This window comes from Camelus ferus, chromosome 7 (assembly GCF_009834535.1).
Source record: "Camelus ferus isolate YT-003-E chromosome 7, BCGSAC_Cfer_1.0, whole genome shotgun sequence".
In the NCBI taxonomy this organism is placed as follows: domain Eukaryota; kingdom Metazoa; phylum Chordata; class Mammalia; order Artiodactyla; family Camelidae; genus Camelus; species Camelus ferus.
In genome coordinates this window covers 33,078,556-33,088,282 of record NC_045702.1, presented here as the reverse complement: position 1 = coordinate 33,088,282, position 9,727 = coordinate 33,078,556, and positions in this window count along the sequence as shown.

Sequence of the window (9,727 nt, the reverse complement as noted above, 5' to 3'; positions counted from 1 at the left end):
ACCAACCAAAGAATAAAATTTACTAATCTCTGATTCTCACAAAAGGCAACCCCCTTCTACACCTCCATCGTTGACTACAAAGTGGAAGTCCAAAGCTTGGCGTTTGAGACCCCTCAGAATCTGGCCAAAACTACCTCCTCCAACACCTAATCCATCACTAGTGCAGCCAATTCTGTTTCAGAAATACATCCCAGTCTCTACCACCAGCGTCTCTGGTCTGAACTACTGCAATCAATAGTCTCCTAGTTGGCCTCCGTCCTTCCTTGCTGGCTCATTCCTCCAATCTGTCCTCAAGCGGCTAGAAGGATCTTTAAAAATTCTATGCTATAGTGAACTTTCTTGATTGCTTACCCAGCATCCTCTTCCTCTTTCTTCCTTTCCTAAGAGTTTCCAAATTACTTGAGGGGAACTATTACCATTCCACCCTTATAAGTAGCAGCCATGCTATTGGGATGGACTTTCAGGGGGTCCTGATTGGAGTAAGAATCTCACTGCAGAGACTTGGTTATGCAGAGAGGTGCATAGCCAGGGCCTGCCCCCTGTCACTGCTCCAGGCTAATCCAGTTCGAGTGAAGGAATCCTGTTACATGCTTAGAGAAGCTAGACTCTCCCTTCCCTTTTGATAAAAAGACACCTGTACCCTGGTTGCTGCCAAAAACCAACTCACAACCTTGAGGGAAGCTAGCCCAGGGACTCTCAAAGAAGAACAAAGAAGAGAATTTCTGAGAAATGGAGCCAGAGCTCTCACCTCACCGTCCTCTGGACTTCTCGGTTACTCAGGTCAATAAATCCCCTTTATTGTTTAGTAAACTTTGAAGAGGGGTTTTGTATTTTATAGTGAGAGCATCCCCTGGAACATGGAAGCCAGTCCGCAAGGCCCTCAAGAGTCTGGCCCAGCAACATCTCCAAGCTCATTTCATGCTCCTCTCATGTGTGCCCGTGACTCTCCAGGCAACCAGGCCTCCTTCTGTTCCTTGAACCGACTGTGTTTTTCCCCACCTTGGTGTTTAGGCACTTTCTGTTCTCTGTGTACTCCTGCCCCAGCTCTTCAGCACTAACATCTCCTTATCATCCAGGCCTCAGCAGAACCATCTCCACATGCTGGCCCCGTCCGCTTTATATCCTACACTAACTTGTTTGCTGCGAGTGCAGTTTCAAATTCGGCATCCCATTAAGAAAAGGAGAGGGGGAAGGTCAGGCTGTGAGTTGAAAATAGTCTCAAGGGCCACAAGCAAATAGTGCATTTGGTCTCCTCCCACTGTCACCTCTGGGAGAAAATTAGACAGTAGGTTTGTGGGGTCATCAAAGTTTTCTGGGGTTAAGATGGAGAATTACATTGCCAAGAATCCCAAGAGGCTGCTTCCCCTGAGCCAAAAGCCAGACTGCACTTTGCCACCGGCTGTGTGGGTCTAAAAGGTCATGTGCTGGAAACTGGCAGGGATGGGGCTGAGGAGGAGGTGGAGGGAGAGACAGCAGCAAGGCAGGAAAAGATGAGGGAGACTGCAGGGCTCAGAGAGGGCAACCGGTTCAGCACCAGAGAGAGGTAAAGAGGACTTGGAGGATATTTTGAGGATCAATGCATGATGCACAGTTGTCTTCCTTAAAAACATCCCTTGGGAAACAGAAAATAGGCTAAAGGTTACTAGGGGTGGGAGAGGGAAATGGGGAGTTACTGTTTGATGGTTACAGAGTTTCTGTTTGGTGTAATGAAAAAGTTCTAGAAAGAGTGGTGATGGTTGCACTAGATGTGAATTTAATGCACTTAAAATGTCAAAATAGTCAATTTATGTTATGTACATTTTACCACAGTTTTTTAAGATACCCCAAAAAAAGATAAAAAAATAAACCACCTAACTCTAAAAGATGAACTGCCAGATGTTACCAAGGAGGCTGGCACATTAATCTGGTCAGGAGGTGGTAAGAACCTCAACCCAGGCAGAGAAAGCCAGGGAAAAATTTGGAAGGAGATTATTGGTCAGGACCAAGTGCATCTGGTTTTGGATCTGCTGGATTTGAGAAGTGCTGGTTACTGCCTGGCTCCTCCTTGGACTGAAGCCCTCATTCCCCCTGGCCTGGATGTAGGTATATAATAGCCCATGGTTGCAGCTCTCTCTGGGAATGCAGTTGGCCAAATGGAGCTACATTGTCCAGGGGGTGTGGAAATTTGGGAAGAAATGGTTCCCGGAAGGAGGCAGTGATGGGCAGAGAAGGCAGTCTGAGAGTCTCCATTGCATTTGGCAACATGGAGGTCATTGGTGACTTTGGCAGGAGGTGGGCATGCAGAGGGGCAAGGTCCAGATTGCAGCAGGATGGAGGCCACATGGGAGGCAGTGAGGAAAAGCTGGACCTGCATCTGGAAGGAAGGGTAGGAAGGAGGGCAAGGAAAGACTTGCCAGGCAGGGAAAACGCTGTGAGCCAGGGAACCCAGGCTGGGGAATCACCTGGTTTAAATGGGGAGGGACAGGAGGAAGGCAGGAGGGATGTCTGGAGCAGTGCTGCTGGCTGTCTTAAATGGTAGGCTGTGGGAATTGAGCAGAATTAACCAGGCTGTCTCCACAGATGTGTCTGAGTTCCACGGGGTTCAGGATTCCGCCCTCTAGTGGGAACTGGGCTTTTGCACCAGGTGAATGTTTTGACCACGGTCCCTTGGGCTCCACATGTGTGAATGCAGACATCATACATTTTCTGAAGTGAATTCCATTAAGCCAGTTGAATTCCTGAATCAGTCCTCATGTGTCTTGTAAACTTGTATCTAATACTTTTAACTTTTATTTTACTAAAATTATTTTCAAACAATTTAATTCTGTTTTGTGAAAGTTGTACCGGAAGTATTGAATAAATCTATCAAATTCCATCCACTATAGCTTCTGCCATTGTAAATTTTCTTTTGGGACCGTTGTTTTTTTATCAAATCCAATTCCCCTTGCTTGCAAATATAAATTTTATCAAGATAATTTGACCTTTTAGAAATCTAAAAAAAATTGTACGTTGTTATGTTTTAACCATTATCAGCCCTTATTTTTGAGATTATTCCTTCTAATAAAATTCATTATGACTAGGAAAAAAAAATTCCTTGATAAAAATCTGTTGTCAAGGCCTCTGGAGTTGGTCTGTGTTCCTTTTGGGTATACTAGACAGAAGCTGGACCCAAGATAGCCTTGTGGTAGTCCAGTTACAAAGGGATAAACACAAACTTCAGGGTAAAACTTAATGTATCCTTTTATCAAGGAAATTTCAAGGCACTAATGAAAGAGTTCTTTTGACTCTCTGCACCTATGACTTAACGATCAATGAAGGATTTAAGCTCCGGAGAGAATCTGGCTTATTAATTTGTAAGAAAGCTTTCATCTTTGCACATTCTTCTTTTCCTCAGAAAGTGACAAACATAGTTATTTTAAATCTCCCTTGAAACCAATGACAATATTAATCATGTTTTTTAAATGCCTTGGTTAGTGAAATTCTTTCTTTCTGTAGCATGTTATTACTCTAGCCACTGAAATAATTTCGGTTAAATTATTAAAGCAAGCTCTCACCATGGTGCACATAATAAGCAGACTTATGAGTAGGTGGACCCTCGCAAAATCCCTTTCTTCTTAGCATTTGGAACCTAGAAAAATGACAAATTCATATGAGTCAAGCTAAGAGGATTGATTTTAAAAGTTAAGGAGGGGGGCAAAAATTATCTGGCAGCACACAATGTGCCAAGATGAGATTATCTTCCTGTTAGAGTGGAATCAGAAATCCTCACGTCCAGGCAGGTAGATCTCATGTCATAGCCTCAGTCCCCGCAGCTCCGGTCCTAATCGGAGTGAGTGAGGTGGGCCACGCAGGCTGCAGGGACACCTGTGCACCCTCCCGGGTCAGTGCTTAGCACATAGGAAAGGTTTAATAAATATTAACTATTTTGTTATGATGGATTTATTCCTGAATCCTGTAGTGGGCATCAGAAATGTTCCCAGGGCAAGGAGAGCCCTCACCCTTGTGGCCTTTGTCATCCATCCTATAAAGAACCCTTGTCTGAGTGCAACCCCTCCCTTTTATCACACCCGCCTTTGTCTCAGATTCTTCTCTTCAAAGCTGCCCTTGATGATCTTAACTTGATTTCATCTATATGAAAATATTCACAGACATGGGTGCTCATTGTACTAATCTTTCTACTTAAGAATATGTTAGAAATTTTCCTTAATAAAAAGTTTTTAAAAGTCATTATTCACTGGAATTGCTCCAAACACACCCTCCGTAAGGATGGCTCTGACTAATACCCCATGAAACTGACACCTGGGCAATGACTTGCAGGCACCAACTCTGGAACTCCGGCCACATGTGAATCACTGCAGAGCAGCTGTGACAACAGCACATATAAGGTGTGAGCCTTACTCCCCGCCCTAGCACGGCCCTCTGAAGAACGTCAGCCATCCAGCACATAAAATGCTGATTTATCAGAGTTGTTGGGGTCAGAGTTTCCAGGCTGACTGTGATCTCATGGCTGGGATAATCCAGTTGGCCAGACCCTGTCCAGGGCCCTGGGGCCAAATCTCCAGTCAACTCCAGTCAAGATACCTCACAGACAAAAAGCAGGTGATTATTGGAAGAAGGTAAAAAGAATGTAGATAGATGAATGTTCATTATTACTATTGGGAAAGAAATTCAAAGCACTTGCCTGAATTTCTGTAGCTCAATGCCAACATCTTTGTAAAATGTGCTGCTGGATCGGTGCCTCTGCTTTCTTGTGTGGATTTTCGAAATAATAATTGTACCTATCTCATAGTACCTATGTCATAAGAAATAAATGAGGTTGTATTTTTTCATGTTTTTATTGAAGTGTAGTTGATTTACAGTGTTGTGTTAGTTTCATGTGTACAGCAAAGTGATTCAGTTATATATACATATATATAAATATACATACTTTTTCAGATTCTTTTCCATTATAGGTTATTAAAAATGAGGTTGTAATTTTTAAATGCTTCCCATAGTTCCTATAGCACAACCATATCAAAATATTAATAGCATTTTTTGCACAAATGGAAAAACTCCATCCTAAAATTCATATAGACTCTCAAGGGACCCAAATAGCTAAAACAATCTCAGAAAAGAACAAAGTTAGAGATCTCACCCTTCCTGATTTCAAGACATATCACAAAGCTCCGGTAACCAAAGCAGTGTGGTATTAGCATAAAAACAGATAGCTAGGTGAATAAGATAGAATAGAGAGCTCGGAAATAACATGGTTTCCAGAACGTAGGAGGTGTTTAAAAAATGTGCCATTATCATCACTAAGCCTGATTATAATTACCAGTTTTTCTCCCAGCCTCCTCTGTATGCTACATACTGACATGAACCATTTAATCCATTCTTTACTTCTTTGAGTTTGGCACATGTTGACTAGGTGTAAGGAGACTTGTGAGTTAGGCAGGGATTAAGTGAGGAAGAACAGGTTCCAATCTTATTAGGCCCCAAGGACTCAACCTGATATTTCTTTTCTACCTTCCAGGGATTGGACTTAGAGTTTGAACTTATCTTCGTCCCACCATTGGGAGTTACCAGATGAGCAGTGGCGGTCAGCTAGTGTTAAAGGCAAAGCCAGAGCTCACACAGCCAAGTATGGACCCCTAGGCACTGTTAATAACATAGTCTTCGGCGTATGGGAGGCCAAATAAGGTTTGCACCCTTGAATGCCACACTGCTGGGTATATTTTCAATATCTGACTGCATGGAGGATGAAGCAGTCCAACAGTCTAAAGGAGAATTTTATTGTGCAGGTAATTTCAGAGTATCCCTGAGGTAAGGACTACATTGTTGGGCAGACAGCTCAGAGATCAAGGCCTGAGCAAGCGTTTTTTCACTGTCTTGAGCTACAACTACTTACAGAGTTTCAGAAGGCCTTAACAAGAGCCACAAAAATTTCTGAGTATTTGTCAGAAACTATGCCAGAATTCTGGGTTGACATTCTCTCAGAAAGCTATTTGCTTTTTTCTTCCCCGAACTAATTGCTACAACTTGAATATAGTCAATGGTAATGACTAAATCTGAGTTTCATTTCATACTGCAAAATGTGTTAGTCCCAGCTTACTCCACTTATGCCATCATAAAAGTCTGCTACTGCTGATACTTTTTTAAAGTTCTATGTGTGAGAGGTGGTCTGTCTTCAGTCCTTTTATTTTTAACCAGGAGAAAATTATAAATTCATCAACCAGCAAGCAGGTATAACTTACAAATACAGTCAAGGAAGTGGTGCCAGACATTCTTCTCCAAGATGTGCCATCGATGACTCATGGGTGGGTTCTGTCAGAGTCACCCTTCTGGGCTCAACCATACCTAAGATAGTTGGTGAATGTCCCATACTTATACCCTACAACAGGGAGCTGTCAGTTCACTGAGTACCTGGATCCCCAGTGTCTGCTGTTGTATCCTGAGGACCCTAGGGCATCCTGAGCTTTCCAGGGAATTGGGGCCACGATGAAGGCACTTGTGTGCCCCCTCCCACAACCCTCCAAGGAACCACAGGGTGATAAGCATTTAGGTAAATAAACAGGCACCAGCTGCTGGTGTGCTCAACTCTGGACATCAGTGGACACCAGATCTGGATGTCCAAAGCACATGACACATCAGGGGCTCGTCTATGCCACAGTCTTGACTAGTGGTTAGTAACCCTGGGTCCCTAGACTCTCCCCAAGGGGCCTCTGAATATGAATGGGAAAAATGACATCTTTATTGTAACTGACCTTAAAGTGATATTTAGCACTTCCTTCCACTATGAATGTAGGCAGCGAATCACGGTAGAATTAACGGTGCTTTGGACGATAGATGATAGAAAACAGAGATAGGTTCATATCACAATCAGCTGTTGCAGACATCTCAAAATACCATTTTACAGTCATTATTAATTCAACAGTTGCTATACTCACCACTGAATTTTCTTGAATGCATTAGTAAAGATGCACATCTATTACTGTATTTACACTTTTATTAGCATTTTTATGACTGTTTTTAACATATTTGGTTTCCTCTGTATTTAGTTTTATTTTGGAAAAGTATTATTCTGAAAAAATGCCCGTAGTCTTCACCAGGCAGCAACGGGCCCACGACATATCAAAAAAGCTTAAAAAAAAACTCTGGTCTAGAGTAAGGATGTCACCTCTGCACTAATCACAGGACTCCTTTCAGAGACTGGATTTAACTTCAGAATCCTACTCAGCACAGTGCATCAGGCAGCCACCGGCAGTCAACCGGAGTTGGCCTCTGAGATGATGCCGATTTATCACCTCTGGTTGGTAAGAAGGAACTGACACAATGACAAGCCATCTCCTGGTTCCACAAGGTTCAGGTCCACTTGGAGATTAAGACAGCCCTGAATTATTACATCCGTTCTGGATTCTTCTGCCCACAGGGAACGCTTTCCAACTTGTGCTGAGTATTTGCAGTGAGTCCTCAGGTGTCCAGAAAGTTCCTGAAGAAGACATGCCCCTGGAAGAAATGGTCAGTAGCTCACGGCACTGTGCAAAGGTCTTCCAGTTTTCCTCAGGGAGCCATCCACGTGTCCAGGTGTCACAGCCAGGCCGCTACCAGTACAGCAGTGAGCATCAGGAAAATATGAAATGCTCCCTGCCAGTTAGTGACCAGGCACCGGCCCAAACTCCCTGAGTGCCCTTGCGCACCCCCCCCCCCAGACACCCTGGCCCCAGGAAGCCTGGGTGGGCGCTATAGGAGGGCAGCCCTGGAACTGGCTAAGTCTCCTGCATGCTTGAGGCTGTGCTGCATGTCCTCCTCCTCCATCCAGCTTCTGTCACTGCTGCCAAAGGAGGCTCAGACCCCAGCCCTGCTGGGACGGGGCCTGTTGTCCTGTAGGGAAATATACCCAGCGCCCACCTGTCCGCTCCAAGGCTGCAGTGTCCTGCTTGCCTTCCCCCAGGGGTCACTTTTGCGTGGCCTCTTTGGGTTCATAGTGTTGAAATATTTTGACTATCACAGCCACCCTCCCCTGCCTCTAAATCTCTGCCACTTTCACAAGGGGGATACCAGGGATCTTACTTGCTGAGATGGTCGTGTGAAGGACCCCAGTGTCACTTCCCTACATTTTTTCTAAAAAATGCTACCAGCGGATGAACCGGAATTCACAGGGAAGAGGCAGCGTTGCATCAAAGGGGAGGGAGCTCGTAGGCACTCTTCCTCCCCCACATCAGGGTTCATTCACAGCACCAAACCTCTCACTGTGGTCCTTGGAGAGCTACGGTCCAAACATTCCCCCTGGCTCTGAGCGCACGTCTAAAACAACTGACCTGAGTCTCTGAGTTCAAGTGGCTCAGCAGCAGCTGCCCACCACCACCCTGGATCCTTCTCACCCCAGAATGGGGGGCCTCTTTTCTAGCGCACAGCACTCATAGTAGATGGCTTCATTATTGCCTTAAAATAAGAAGAATAATGTAAAAGTTTGGAAATCTCTCTGTTGATCCGAGAATGTCCCACCCAAACATTGTCTTCACAGTCTGGTATGTTATTTCAGACCCTAAATGGTGAACAGTGCCTTTGGAACATTATCCAACAATAAAATGTGTGGCGATGTCTGTGGTGTGCCACTGAGCTGCACAGCTGAAACGGCCCTGGCTGGGTGCGCGCCTTTCCTTCCTTTCCAGCGGGCTGGGCATCGGAGTCAAAAGAGCTGAGTGGATTTTCTCTCTCCTGCTTCCAAGCTGCGTGCCCTGGGGAGCCACTTGGGCCTTCCAAGCCTCAGCTATTTATCTAATCCAAAGTTGGTGTGAGGTTTAGAGGAATGTAAAAGGCCCAGCCCAAAGGCTAGCATATAATAAAGACCCAGTCATTTGTTATTTTTGTGGTCTTGATGCTCTTTGGTATTGGAATGAGCCAAGGGGCTGCATGCAGGCAAAGTGATGGTACGTCTGGAAGGATACAGGGAAAGCTTGACCTTGTTATCATGTAATTGTTCTCCAGCTTCTCCATTAAAGAGGCATTATTGGGATTAATAATTTTGTTAAAAATGCAAATAATTCTAGGGATGCACTTCATTGAACTTGGCACTCATTTGCACTGATAGGATATGTGTTATTGGGACCAAAATACAACATGTGAGTGTTCAGAGTGTCCCCTCCCATGGAGACTGGCAGTGAATGAGGAAGAAGAAATACAGTTTGAGAGAAGGAGAAATGGGGGGTCACGGGGTCCGTGGTTCTCTGCCAGGTGTGCGTCAAGTCAGACCCACTTTGCACCATGTGGCCTGAGGAGAAAGAAAGAGTGCTTTGGAGAAGCATTAAAAAGAGTTGAATTTTAGTTAAAGTAAAAAAAAGTTGATGGGGTGGGGGTTGCTGTGGTTGACTCATCCTTGTTTCAGGTTGGGTTCTCCAGAAGCAGGGCTGAGAAGGAGTTTGGGATGCAAAGGTGTATTTGTATGTGCACCTGGGAGGAGAAGTGGCCACACATGGAAGACACACTGGCCCTCCCTCCAGCCTCGGTCGATCGGTGTGGGTGGAGCCTGGGAGCCAGGCCGCCTCCCCCAAGCCCTCCCACCCTGCGGCTGGAGGCTGGCTGCTGACTGGACTCCTTGGCTGAAACAAGGTGGGTGGCTTGGCTCTGTGACTCCCACATCTTCCCAGCGTGGAGCTGGGAGCCCTACTTCCGAGCCCATTCCATGGGCTTCCTCCATTGCTCCCTGAGCCTCTCTTCCTGAGGGAAACTGGGAAGACAGAGGTGAGTGGACAGAAGACACCACCACTGT